Here is a 13,437-nt window from a genome sequence, read left to right as displayed (position 1 = left end):
CTATCTATCTATCTATCTATCTATCTATCTATCTATCTATCTATCTAATATATCTCCATCATCTATCTTTATCCATCATCTATCCAACCATCTATCTTTCTTTTTATCCATCTATCTTATTTATCTTACCTATCTACAATCTATTCATACATCATCATCTCTGTATATAACTTACATAAAGCTGTTTATCTGAAGTATTTAAAATAATTTCTCTTAAAATTTCATATTAAGAATTGCATTTTAAGCTAGGAATTCTACAAAACATTTCTGTCTATGGTGAAAAATAACATGCTTATTTTTCAGTTGTAATCATAGGATCAGTAGTCCTAACTAGAAGGGTTCCTCAGAGGCCATCAAATTCTACTTTATCATTTTATAGTTGAGAACACAGAGACTCAGGGAGGTTAATGACTGGCTCAAGGTCATGCAGGTACTAAATATCCGAGGCAATAAACAAAGACATTTGTCAAGCTAGTTTATAATGTCCCATTGGTTCAAAAGCAGACCAAACTCTCCTTATCCCCATTGCCACTAAATCTAACTTGTCCAAAATATGATTATGGCATGCAATTATGTTCTTATATTAAGTGGAGAAATCATGGTCTAAAACTAGCCTTGTGACACTGTAGAACTTCAGTTTTTTATATTTTGGTAAAGGAATCCATTCACTTTTCTTGTCAGAAGGTCTCCTCTTTGTGATGGGTCTAGAGGTTTAATATAGATATCACATTATATAAATATGGAATAAACCCAATATCTGTCAGAGTTTGATATTTAAAATGGTAATTATTAATACTAAAAATATAGATAATAGGGAACCAGGCAGGATATTCTTGTGTTGAGAAGCAGAGAATGACAATGAAAATGATGAAGAGAATGATATGGAAATAAATTGAGTAAGTTTATTAGAGTTGAGAAAAATATAAAAGTAATTATATCAAATAAATATTTTTGTAGAGTTTTGTGCTGCCCCTGTAAAATATTTATGTCCAAATGGGCTCCCTAAATTCAGTCTACAGGAAAGCATGGAGAGAGATCTCTGGAGTCTGGCCTACCCCTCTCCATGGGGCACCAAGTTTCCTGCCTTCATGGGAACAGGAGAAGGAGCCATATCCTGCCAGTTCTATTCTCCTATGAAAGCTGGAAGGTCCAGTACTAGAATTATAACTACTTTAAAATAGTGATAATCTAAGGGCAAAAGGGGGAGAGTAACCAAAGCTTGGGTAAGCTAGGTGGAACAGTGATTAGAGTCTTGGACCTGGCATCAGAAAGACCTGAGTTCAAATTCGGTCTCAGATACTTACTAGGTATGTGACCCTGGGCAAGTCATTTAATTCTGTTTACCTCTGTTTCCTAAAATAAGGTAGAGAAGGAAGTGGCAAATCACTTCAGTATCTTTGCTAAGAAAACCTCAAACGGGGTTGGGGACAGTCAGTTCCAACTGAAACGACTGAACAATAATACCCCAAGCTTCAGGTTTTATTCCTTACTAACAGATGTTAATTACATAAAACATCATCACAAACAGTGAATAGCAAATAAACCCATTTGTCCAAGAAATCAGAGTAGTCATACAGATTAGAATAAACAAATAAACAAAAAAATAATTCCACTGAAGTGGGATTACATACATATGTATATGTATGCATATGTATGTATATATGTGTATATTACTGAGAGTGAAATATTTCAGCCTAAGAGAGGGGCCCCAATTTCAGTCAATGGGAAATCCTCTGGAGTCTAGAGAGGTTAGGCAGAAATCAGAGATTTATATCTTATATAATGATGCCAGCTCCTCTCCATGTCTGCCCCTTCCCAGTCTTTTCTGTCTTTTCATGGGTCTCTCCCCTGAAAGAGTCTGGAACACAGACTCTCAAGGAAGAAATATGTCTTTCAAGGAAGGAACAAAGGACGTCCCTCCTCTCCAAAGCTCTTGTACCTACTTTTCTCTTCTTGCAAGAATGTGCCATTTCTCTCCACTATTTGGGAGAATGTTTTACACAGTACACTAGACCAGAAACCCAGGTTGAGTTGCCTTTTATAAACAGTAATTATGTGGCAATTATTTTTAGCAATCTATTCCTTTCAAATAAATTTCATATTGGGGATACAACCTAAAGACAGGAAGTCTTCATTTCTTTGCTTCATTGTTTAGACCTTCCATCACTTGGTTCCAACATACTTCACAATATATATTTACCTCTGTTCCTGAGCATAATCTCTTGTTCCAGTAAGGCTGCAAACATTCCACACGTGTCATGCTAATTCCTCCTTTTCCCTTCATTCATGTTATTTTCCCAGGCCAGAATGTCTTCTTGTCTTCCTAACCATATTCTATCAGACTTCCAAACAAAGCACAATCTCACCAGTTTCTCAAGGAGTTTAACTCACTTTGATCTGTCCCTTCTCTAAATTTGTTTTATTTATAGCCTTCATGATCCTACTTAGCTCTTACTCTAGATGGCCCCGAGCTTCCTTCACATCTCAGTTTATGAAGCCCATCTTGTATAGGGTCTTTCCTGTACCTCTATTGTTTGATCTTCAATCCCCACCCCTTCTTTTTACTTACTTGTCTGTTTAAATGTTGTATCTTCTCCATAAGTTTTCAATTTATGTGATCATCATTTGAGACCTAGAATGGACCTCAGAGGCCATCTAGTCTGACCCCTCTTTATTTTACAGATGAGAAGACTGAGGCCCTGGGAGGTTAAGTGATGTACTCAAAGTCAAGGAAGGGATTTGAACCTCTGGCTCCAAAGCCAGTACTCTTTGCACTGTAGCATACCATCTCTCACTTGAGGGTAGGGACTCTTCCTGGAACTTGTCTCCTATCTTTCTTACATTGAACAGAGAACTTGTCTTGGGGTCTGGAAAACGCGAGTTCAAAATTGGCCTCAGACACTAGCTGTATGACCCTGGATAATTCACTCAACCCTGTTTGTCTCAGTTTCCTCATCTGTAAGCTGAACTGGAGAAGGAAATGACAAGTCACTCAAGTATCTTTGCCAAATGGGGTTTTCCAAATAGAATCATGAAGAGTCAGACACAACTGAAATGACTGAACAACAACCTTTCTTATATATTTCATGGTGACTATTATAATGTAGAGTAGTAATTAGCCCTCCATAAATAACTTGATTGATTGACATTATTATCATCCTTTTGGTAACTATAATTTGTATTCTATCTTTCTCCAAAGTTTTGAAGGAGAATAAAATATCTCACTCCTCTTTGAACCAATTACCTTTTAACAAGAGTAGTGTTGGAATCCTAATTATCTTTATTTTTTGGGGGGAGGAAAGGATTCTCTTTCTAGTCTTCTTTCCTAACAAGACCATTTATAAACTCTAGGGAGAATACTACACAAAAAGACCCTTAGATTTTTGGCAGGCTCTGAAGAAAATAGTTTTTTTTTTCTTTCAATATTTGTGTGCCTGTTCCTGTACCTTGGATCTTCATTACTCTTCAGACTCAACATCATAAAAAACAAAAACCAACCCAACAACTGCTGAGCAGATGCAAAAGGAAAATAAAGTGACTTTGATGGATGAATTACACTGGTTGGCAATGTGAAAGTATATGCTGCTTGTCATTTCTTAAATGATTATTTACATTTACCTGCATTGCTGTCTCTTGAGAAAAACTTGTGGAATGAGCAGAATCAGTGTATTCACATTACAGAGGTCAAAAAAATGTATTTAGATACTATGAATACTATGAAAAAATAAAGTAAGTCTAGAAGTAATACAGCTAATTTTCTAAGGGCTTTGTTCCTCTTTACTTTGCTCCCTCCCTTCCTCCCTTCTTCTTTCCTTCCTTCCAACTGAGATGAAATAATAACATAGTAGGTGCTTTATAAATACTTATTTCTTTCTCTTCCCCCTATACAGTTTGAATGAACACACATACTACAAGGAAAAAGACATTTCTCTCCCATGAATTTCCAAAGAAATAAAAATGATGTATTTTTGGAAAAAGATAACTGAAGATGTAATGGGATATCTCTGTGGTATCCCAGAAACAGTGTCACAGCCTGGGGCAGATACGTCCAATGTCTTGAGACTCACAAAACCAGGTATGCCTAAATCATGTGATGACCAAGCTGCTTTTATTTGTGCCTTTGTAAGACATTGTTCTTGAAAGATTTATTTCATAAGTAAAATGTTTAGTCAAGCTTAGCATGAACTAATGAAACATCTGACAAATTCCACCGATTGCCAACAGCTTCTCAGTCACTATTGACATAACCCTGTGAGTCCTCTGGATCACAACCACCATTCCCCAAAGTAATCCCCCACATTTTCTTTTTCTTTTTTTTTGTTTAAAGCAATCAGGGTTAAGTAACTTGCTCAAGGTTACACGGCCAGTTTTTTCTGGGTGTGGTGCTGAGTATCTGAGCCCGGATTTGATCCAGGTCATCCCGACACTGGAGCCGGTGTTCTTACTGGCTGAGCCACCTGGCCTCCCCTAAGCTATTGGGGTTAAGTAACTTGCTCAAGGTTAAATGGCCAGGTGTTTTTTTATACATTTCTAAAAGTCACATGCACCCTGGAAGGATGCCAATTTACAACCAGTGAGGGTATTGATGAGAACTTGTAATTCATATATTAAGTGCTGAATACAACCTTGTTGATTTGAATACTGATGAATGTGTCACTGACCCTGAAAGCAATCTCAGGAATCCCAGATGTGTTTTGAATTATAGCAACATTTTTTTGAATAATCATATAGTGTTTCAAAATGACCACTTGGAAGAGGAAAACATACTATTATTTAATAGCTTGCTATAAACTATTTCATAGTCACACTAAACATGTGCCTTGTAGCACCTATAAGAAGGAAGGGGAAGTGTTTGGGGATCAAAAAAAGGTTAGTAAAGTGTCTCAGAATCTCAAGGGATGCTAATCACTTAAAAATTAAAGCTAATGATTAAAACAACATTAATATCAATATTATTAATAACATGAAAATTAATACAAATATAATTTGTTTTTTAATAATAATTCATATGGTTATTATTATGGTACCAGCAACATTTTTATTCCAAGAGGGAATAAAATGGGATAAGGAAGTAAAAGAAGAAGGTCTTTCCCTGGTGAGCTCTTAGCAGAACAAGTGGGAACCTTCTGAGATTTTTATTTGACCTTTATTTTCATTCATGTAAAGAATTGCTATATAAAGTCTTTTAAAGTATACATCTATATGTAGATATATGCAGTATATGTATATATAGCTATATATAATAGCTCTGCCATGAACGATTAGGCTCATATTCCGGGGACTCTGTGCATTATTAAGATCGGGACAATAGGTTCCTTACATCGAGTTCGCAGGAATAACTATGAGGATATGGAAGAGTAGTATGTATGGTCCATGGAGTCACAGAGAGTCAAACACAAGTGAATGAATGAGTAGTAACAACACTGGAGCCTAGAGGCCTGGCCTCCGAGTCAGGAGGACCTGTATTTACTTTCTGCTTCTGAAAAATAACATTTGCTTTCTGCCTGACCCTGGAAAAGTTATGTAACCCCTTAGTATCAGTGCAACTCTCCAAGTGGCAGAGAAGGAGTTGATCTGTACCACTACTGGAAATTCCTCAACGAGGAAAACTCCCCATAGCCAGTGAAATCATGGGTTCATAGATCTAGAGCTGGAATAGACCTGAGAAACAATTGAATCCAACTCCCTCATTTTATGGATGAGGAGAATGAGGCAGAGAGGGATTAAGTGGCCTGCTCAGGGTTACACAGCTCACTTCTGAGATAGGAGTGGAACCCGACTCTTTCTGAGTTCAAATCCAATCCAAGTCCCTTCACTGTATTCTGCCATTTACCTAAGAGGTGAAAAAATATCTGGGAATAGATGAAAAATACATGTAAAGCCCACAAAGGCAGATCTTCTGAAGAAAACAAGCACAGAAATAAGAGATCTGCCTTTGTTAATTGAGAAGACTAAATAGTTGGCTTACAGTGAACTCTCTAGTTGAGAATAAACCCCCAAACCATTGCTACACCTTAAATGACTTTATATAGCAATTCTTTAAATAAGTGAAAATAAAGGCCAAATAAAAAAGCTCAGAAGGTTCACATTTATTCTGCTAAGAGCTCACCAGGGAAGGACCTTCTCCCCTTACCTCATCTCACAAAGCTGTAGAAAGCTCAGTCTCTACTTCCTAACTGGGGTAGGTCTCTCCACCCATTGTTTTACTACAGTTTACGGGGAAAACACAAACCCCAAACCAGCACACTCTCAGTGACATTTTTGGAAGATTATCTTTAACCCGTTAATTGTTTATAACAGTTTGTAAAATCATCCAGGAACAAATAATCCTACTGAATTTATATTAAAATCTATGCTGTTAATGCCTCAGGAGAGGAAGCCTCAGCCAAGATTGATTAGAGCATCTTGGGGATCATCCTGTGCTTTGTATCAATGCAGTGATGTTCAGCTCCATGACAAAAAATCTTTATGAAAGTTTGATTGCAAACAGCTACTGGCTATAACCAACTCCACTTACAGAAAAGACGATTTTAATACAGAGCCGTGTAAGGCTATTCTTTAGACTGATGATCTGAAGATTCCTAGTTTTGTCAGCAACAGCACAGCCATTTTTCAGTGACAAGAATGTAAAGACGATTACATTCCTCCTCCCCCAAACATTAACCATATGTCTTCTCCCTTAGGGGAAGCAGATGTTTATAATTCTAATGCAGATAGTCCTTTGGAAAAGTTGCTTCCTGGCTGTGTGGGGAGTAGAGGTGGAGAAGCTCATGCTCTCCATGCTGAATTTTATGCCAACAGAAAGATGGAGAGCTGCTGCAGATCAGAACCATAACTAAGGCTTGATGACTAGGCGGTTCTGGTCAGCCAGTAAGGACTTAGTACCCACTATGCGCCATGATCTGTGCAAAGCAATGGGGATACAAAGAAGGGGAGAAACCATGGTTATTACCCTCAAATAGCACACATTCTAGTGGGGAAGACAACATCCAAAATGTGTGCAAACAAGATATATCTTTATCTATCTATCTATCTATCTATCTATCTATCTATCTATCTATCTGTCTGTCTGTCTGTCTGTCTGTCTGTCTGTCTGTCTGTCTGTCTGTCTGTCTGTCTATCTATCTATCTATCTATCTATCTATCTACCTATCTAATCTCCTAAATATGTACAAACAATATATATCTATATAGATAGATGACAAATGGAAGGTATGTATGTAGATGTGCATACACACATACAAACACATATATATGTATGTGTATCTTGTTTGTCCATTTTGAATTTTGTCTTCCATATAAACACATATATATGTATACACACATACATTCGTGTATATATATAATATATAATATATATGCATATATATATATATATATATATATAATTGGAAGGTGATCTTAGAGTGAAAGCATTAATAGTGGGAGGGGAAGAGCAGGGAGAGGGAGAACAGGGAAAGACTCTGGAGAAGGTAGGATTTGGCCTGAATCTTGAAGTGTCCAGGGAAGCCAGCAGGGGAAGGGAAAGAATAAAAAAATTCAGGCATGGGGAATAGGTAATAAAAAGGGGAGTCTGAAGATGGAATATTATGTCTGTGACCTCAAGAAGGGCAGTATTGCTAGATTATAGAGTGCATGGAGTAGAATAAAACATAATGGGAGAGGTAGGAAGGCTCCAAGTTATAAAGGGCTTTATAAGTCAAACAGGATTTTATATTTAATACTAGAGATGACAAGACTAATTAGGTAAAAAAGAAAACTGCCAGACTTGGGTAAATTTTTCCTTACCAATGATGTTACCTCCTCTTCTCCCCACCACCTCAACAAAGCCTTTCCTGGGCACAGTTTGTGGTATTTGCCTAGGCATAGCAATTCCTAGTTATGTCTTTGGTACAGATTCTCAAAGTTGTCATTTGTGATGTAAATCCACTTGTTACAGAAAAAAAAAACAGGGAAAAGATGGGATTTACAGTTTCCTGTAATGAAGTTAACAGCAATCTTAGTAGAGTGGGAAAAGTAATGGAAGTAAGGAATGTTTTATGGCTACCCCTAGGATACAGAACTCTGAATATAGAAATAAAAACAGAGCCAATGAAGTACAAGACGTGAATCCAACTTCATGACAAGTGTATGTTTTAAATTTGGATGTGGTGCTAGTTATATCTCCAGATGATGAAGTTCTATTCATTTCTCAATGAAGAACCATCTAGAAGGCCTAGGCTCCTATACATATAGGAACCCTATCTCTAAATTCTCTTCTGGTGTCAAATATTATGATTTCAGTATCCTCTGATCTAGTTAGTACCTAGACAGTGTCTTACATGTCATCAGCACCTATTCAAACCTATTGAACTGAATTTCTGTTGAGTGCACCCCATTCTTCCAGTTACCCCCAAATCACTATCCCAGAGTCATCCTTAACTCCTAACTTTCCATCACCCCCATCTGTCCGTCCCCCACTCAATATCAGTTGGACAACTCATATAACTAGCACCTGGTGCAGGCACTTTAATCTGGATATTGTGATGGAATTGGAATTTGTGTTCCTGATTTAGCCTATCCTTACTCCAATTAATCCTCCAAATAGCTGTCTAATTAATATTCCTAACATACAAGTCATATCATATTACTTCCCTGATTAAAAAAAACAACAACTTCATTTTTCTCTTTATTGCATCTAGGATAAAATACAACCTCCTTAAGGAATTGGCCTCCCACCTCTCTTTCTAGAATTATTTTGTAACACTCACTTTTCCTGAACTTTACTATTGAACATAAGTAGTCTATTAATTGTTTCCTGAACTCAAACAATCCAGTTTCCATGTAGTATTATCTTTAGATAGGCTGGAATGTTTAATGTTGGTATTAAGTATTTTTATAAGTTTGATATAATTTCCTTGTGAATAAGTAAAATATTTCTTTGGTAGGTTATTACAACTAGTTCTGATTTTTTGAGATTGAATTTTTAAAAATTATTTGGTCTTTTATGAGTTTAAGTGTTCAGTAATTTTAAAAGGTATCCCTTTCTTTTGTGCTCTCAACTTTTTAAACATATGTCTATGTAGAATATATTTTGAAAAATCTTTTCTATTTCTTTTGGTTTTGTGTGATTTCATACTGTTCATTTACCATTTTGTTGATTTGATTTTCTGCCCTTTAAAAATCAGATTAAGTTTCATTAATTTTATTGTTCTTTCCAAATAACTAACTTTTAGTTTTGTGTATCATTTCTATGCTTTTTTTTGTTCCCAGTTTATCTATTTTACCCTAATTTTTAGTATCTCTTTTTAAAAATGCATCCTCAGTTAATCTGATCTTTTTCTGTTTTGTTAATATATATTTGAAAGGATATAATTTTTCCCCTAAGGATTACTTTAGATGAATTCCAGAAATTTGACTATGTTGTTTTTATCATTTTTATTTTATTTCAAATAATTATTGTTTCTATGATTTATTCTTTGATCCATTCATTATTTAGGATTTCACTATCGAGTCTCCCTTTTTGGTCTTTTGTTTGTGCCCTTTGAACTGATTACCATTTGTATTGTTTTATGATCCAAATAGCAGGTGTTTAATATTTCTACCTTTTTACATTTGTTTGCAATATTTGTATACCCTAATATATAGTCAGCTTTTGTAAAAATTCTATGTGATGCTAAGAAATGTGTTTATTTTTCTGCAGTTCCATTTACAAGATATCATAAGTCTTTCAGTTCTAGTTTTTGCCACAGTTTGTTCAATTCAATATTTTTCATTTTGTTTACATTTCTGTTAAACCTATCTAAAATTGAGAGATACATTGAGATCTCCTGCCATTATTCAACTACTCTCAATGACATATCATATAGTTCAGTTAATTATTCTATTACAAATACTAATTCATTTGGGATATATAATTTTAATATTGATATTGATTCTTTTAAACATAACATAATTTCCTTATTTTTCTCTCTTTTTTTGGTTATAATTATATGTTTTTGTTGTGTCTGATACCATGACTGCAACTCCCTCTTTTTTGGATTCACTTGATACATAAGAAATTTCATTTCAGCTAGTCATTTTTATTTTGTGTGTGTCTTTGTTTTTAGCTTTGTTTTTTGTAAGCAACAGATTATGCTTGTTTTCTCATTCAATATGTCACTCTTTTTTTTTTTTACCAGAACTTTAATTAATTCACATTTAAAGTTATTAGAATTAGGTTTTTATTTTTCCCTTTTTTGTCTCTGGTCTTCTTTACTGTTTTGACTTACTCTTAGAAATGTCAGTTCTTGCATCTGATAGGGATAATTGAAGTATTATCTCATGCTAAGACTTCCTGTGTCCCTAACTGCACAGTTTATTACTACCCTTTTCTCTGTCTGGTCACATTTTCTTTTTCCTCTTCACTATGAAATCCCTCCTACTTTTCTGGGTGTTAGTTGTTCAAGGAGATCTGATCCCCATTTTCCTGACACAAAATGAGTAGTTTCTCTAAGGATCAAATCCCTGTAAATTATGCCCATTGCAACATTCCTTTCTTCCCTTATAGGATATCTTTCTTTCCTCCTAGGAACTTTCTTCAATAAAATAGGATTTTTGCTTTTTTGCCATCCCAACCCATTACCTCTTTATCAGTTCTCTTGTAGTCCCTGTTCTTCCTGAGAGACTACAGGAGTTATTTCCTCTTCCTTTTTAACCTTTGCCTTGATTGTTATATATCACATATCTTCCCCTATCTTCTGCATTCATTCACCTCCTTTATACATATGCCCTTCCTGCAATTTAGTGCCACAAAATATCATTGATTTAGGGGCGGCCAGGTGGCTCAGTGAGTAAGAGTACCAGCCCCAGAGTTGGGAAAAATCATTGATTTACCCATAGGTGGGATATTGTGAGGGATAGCCCATGATGTTTCAGGTCCCTTTTTCCACTGTCATTTCTTCCATCATCATTTTGACTTTTGTCTTCCTCCTTGTCTTCTTGTGTACTCTTAGAAAGAAATCTCTTAATGGTCTCTGTTGTAGTTGTTACTTTGATTGTTAACCCTATATCATCTTTAAAAAAATCTCCTTCATTTCATATGTAATTTATTTCCTCATGCATTCCTCCTTGGTGTTTACTTTTTTTGTATTTCTATTGTCTGTGGTATTTGTAAAGCAAATAATCTTCTTAGGTTTGATTTTATTTGTGGGATGCCTCAAATACCTCTTTTTTGTTGAATGCCCATATCTTTTTCACTAATGGTTTGGGTCAGATTTACAAGGTATGTCACCTTGAATTACATCTTGAGTTCCTTTGTTCTTTGGAACACATTCATTTTCCTCCTTCGGTTTCTTATAGATGATGTAAATTCTTGTGTAATTCCAATTTCCTTTCCTTTATATAGGAAGGTCTTTTTCTTGCCAATTTCTTGGCAAAAAGAAAAAAATTCTTTTGCAATTTCTTGGCAAATTTTATAGAATTTATTGTTTGCCATTGGAATTGCTATGTAGTTACTTTGTGTTTTGGGACTTGTACTATAGATTTCTTTTTTTTCCTGGAGTTAATCTGTAGAGTTTTTCAACTGGCACTTTGTTTTGTTTTCAAATTTTTCAATTTCAAATTTTCAAAATTTCAAAATTTTGCTTGTATAGAGATCATGTTTTCTTTTAATATTTTCACTTTTAACTTCTTTCAATAATTATCCTTTCTGTGTTTTTTTCCCCATTACCAATCAGTTATGCTCTCTTGTTTCTTTTGGTGAAATTTGCCATTGAAGATTCAAGTTTTTCTATTCTACCAATATTTCTTGTGTGGAAACCATACCTTCTACTTTCACAACTGTCATTCTCTCTCTTTTTCTCTCTCTCTCTCTTTTTTTTTGTTTTTTTTGGAAGGCAATTGGAGTTAAGTGACTTGCCCAAGATCACAGGGCTAGTTTTTGTGTTAAGTGTCTGAGGTCGGATTTGAACACAGGTCCTCCTCACTCCAGGGCTAGTGCTTTATTTACTGTGCCACCTAGGCACCCCTTGTCATTCTCTTTTAAACCATTCAAGGCCATCCTGCTCTGTTTCCATAATCACTTAAGAATCTTCTGCCTTGTCAAGTGTAAATTCATTTCCCTTTGCCTTGAAATATTTATTCTTAGGTATCTGTACTTATTTATCAGATCAGAGGCCATAATCCCTTTCACTGTCAACATCTTTCCTAATGGTTTGTGTGTTTTCGCTCAAGACTTTAACTGAATTTTCTTCCTCCTAAAATCTTTTGTAATTTCAGTCTCTTTTCCTTATATTCCCCAATTACTCACTTTATAAGCGCTTTCCCTTTGATGGTGGTTTCCCAGGACCTAGGTCTCAAAGCTGTCTCGGTGATTCTTATTTAATCAGCCTTGGTTTCTGCTTCAAGTGACTTCTGAAGTGAAACAGTTAGAGATAACTGGAGGTTAGTCTTTTTTTTTTTTTAAAGAGGCTGTCCACGCCAGAGAAAGCTTCTGGTTTTCCGTATTTTAAGTGTTACAGGAAGTAGGAGGCAGAGTTGATTATTCTTGCAAGGCTGTGGGCTGGCTAGAATATAGAGGCCAGCAGAATGGAGGGTGCTGAGTGAGCATGTTAGGGATTAGAGATTAGCCTTCCCTGCTCTCAGTTCAGCATGTTGTTATGTCTTTAGGATTCCTGGTATCTTAAGTCATAGAAACAAATGAAATCGCTTTGTTTCTTGTAAATAATTTCCATTTGAGAGACACTGAGGATCAGAGAGTTTAGCCTCCATCTTATTGGTCTCATAACTCTGCATATTTTTCTTGTTTATGTGTACTCATTTGCTTATTACTTCCCTTGATTAGATTGTGAGCCCTTTGAGAACAAGGACTAATTCCCCCCCTTCTTTCTATCCTCAACACTTAATATAGTGCCTGGTATATTGTCGATCTTTAATAGATGCTTGGTGACTTGTGGATTTGACTTGTCTTAGAAAGATAGAGCCAGATGTCTTAAGGGACATCGCTTTGGCAGTTGAATGGAGGATGGATTGTAGAGACGAGACAGGGAGACCAGTTAGGAGGCCATCACAGTAATATAGATCAGCACTGCTTAAACTGTGGGTCGTGACAAAAATTTGACAATAGTAAATGGTTTCTGAACTCACAACAACCAACAATTATTAAAAATCAAATGCATAATGAATCTGAGGTGTTTCTGCAAGTGTTTGCCTGTGTGGCATTGTGCAGCTTTGCTGCACTCAGCCTTGCTTCTTTTTTTTTTTTTTCAAATGCCTTATTAACTTCTAGTTTACATCATTCATTTCCACAAGATTTTGAGTTACAATTTTTCCCCCATTTTTCCCCAACCCACTACCCCAAAATAGCGATCCCACTGGATATCCCTTCCTCCAATCTGCTCTCTCCCATATCTCTTCCCCATACCTCCTCTGATTTTCCAGCAGGGTACAGTGGATCTCTATGCCCCAGTGCCTGTATAT

The sequence above is a fragment of the Petaurus breviceps genome, unplaced genomic scaffold (assembly GCF_028583685.1).
Source record: "Petaurus breviceps papuanus isolate PSGF00001 unplaced genomic scaffold, PetGlider_PUasm1.0 178, whole genome shotgun sequence".
NCBI classification, from domain to species: domain Eukaryota; kingdom Metazoa; phylum Chordata; class Mammalia; order Diprotodontia; family Petauridae; genus Petaurus; species Petaurus breviceps.
Note: the sequence above shows the minus strand (reverse complement) of the source record.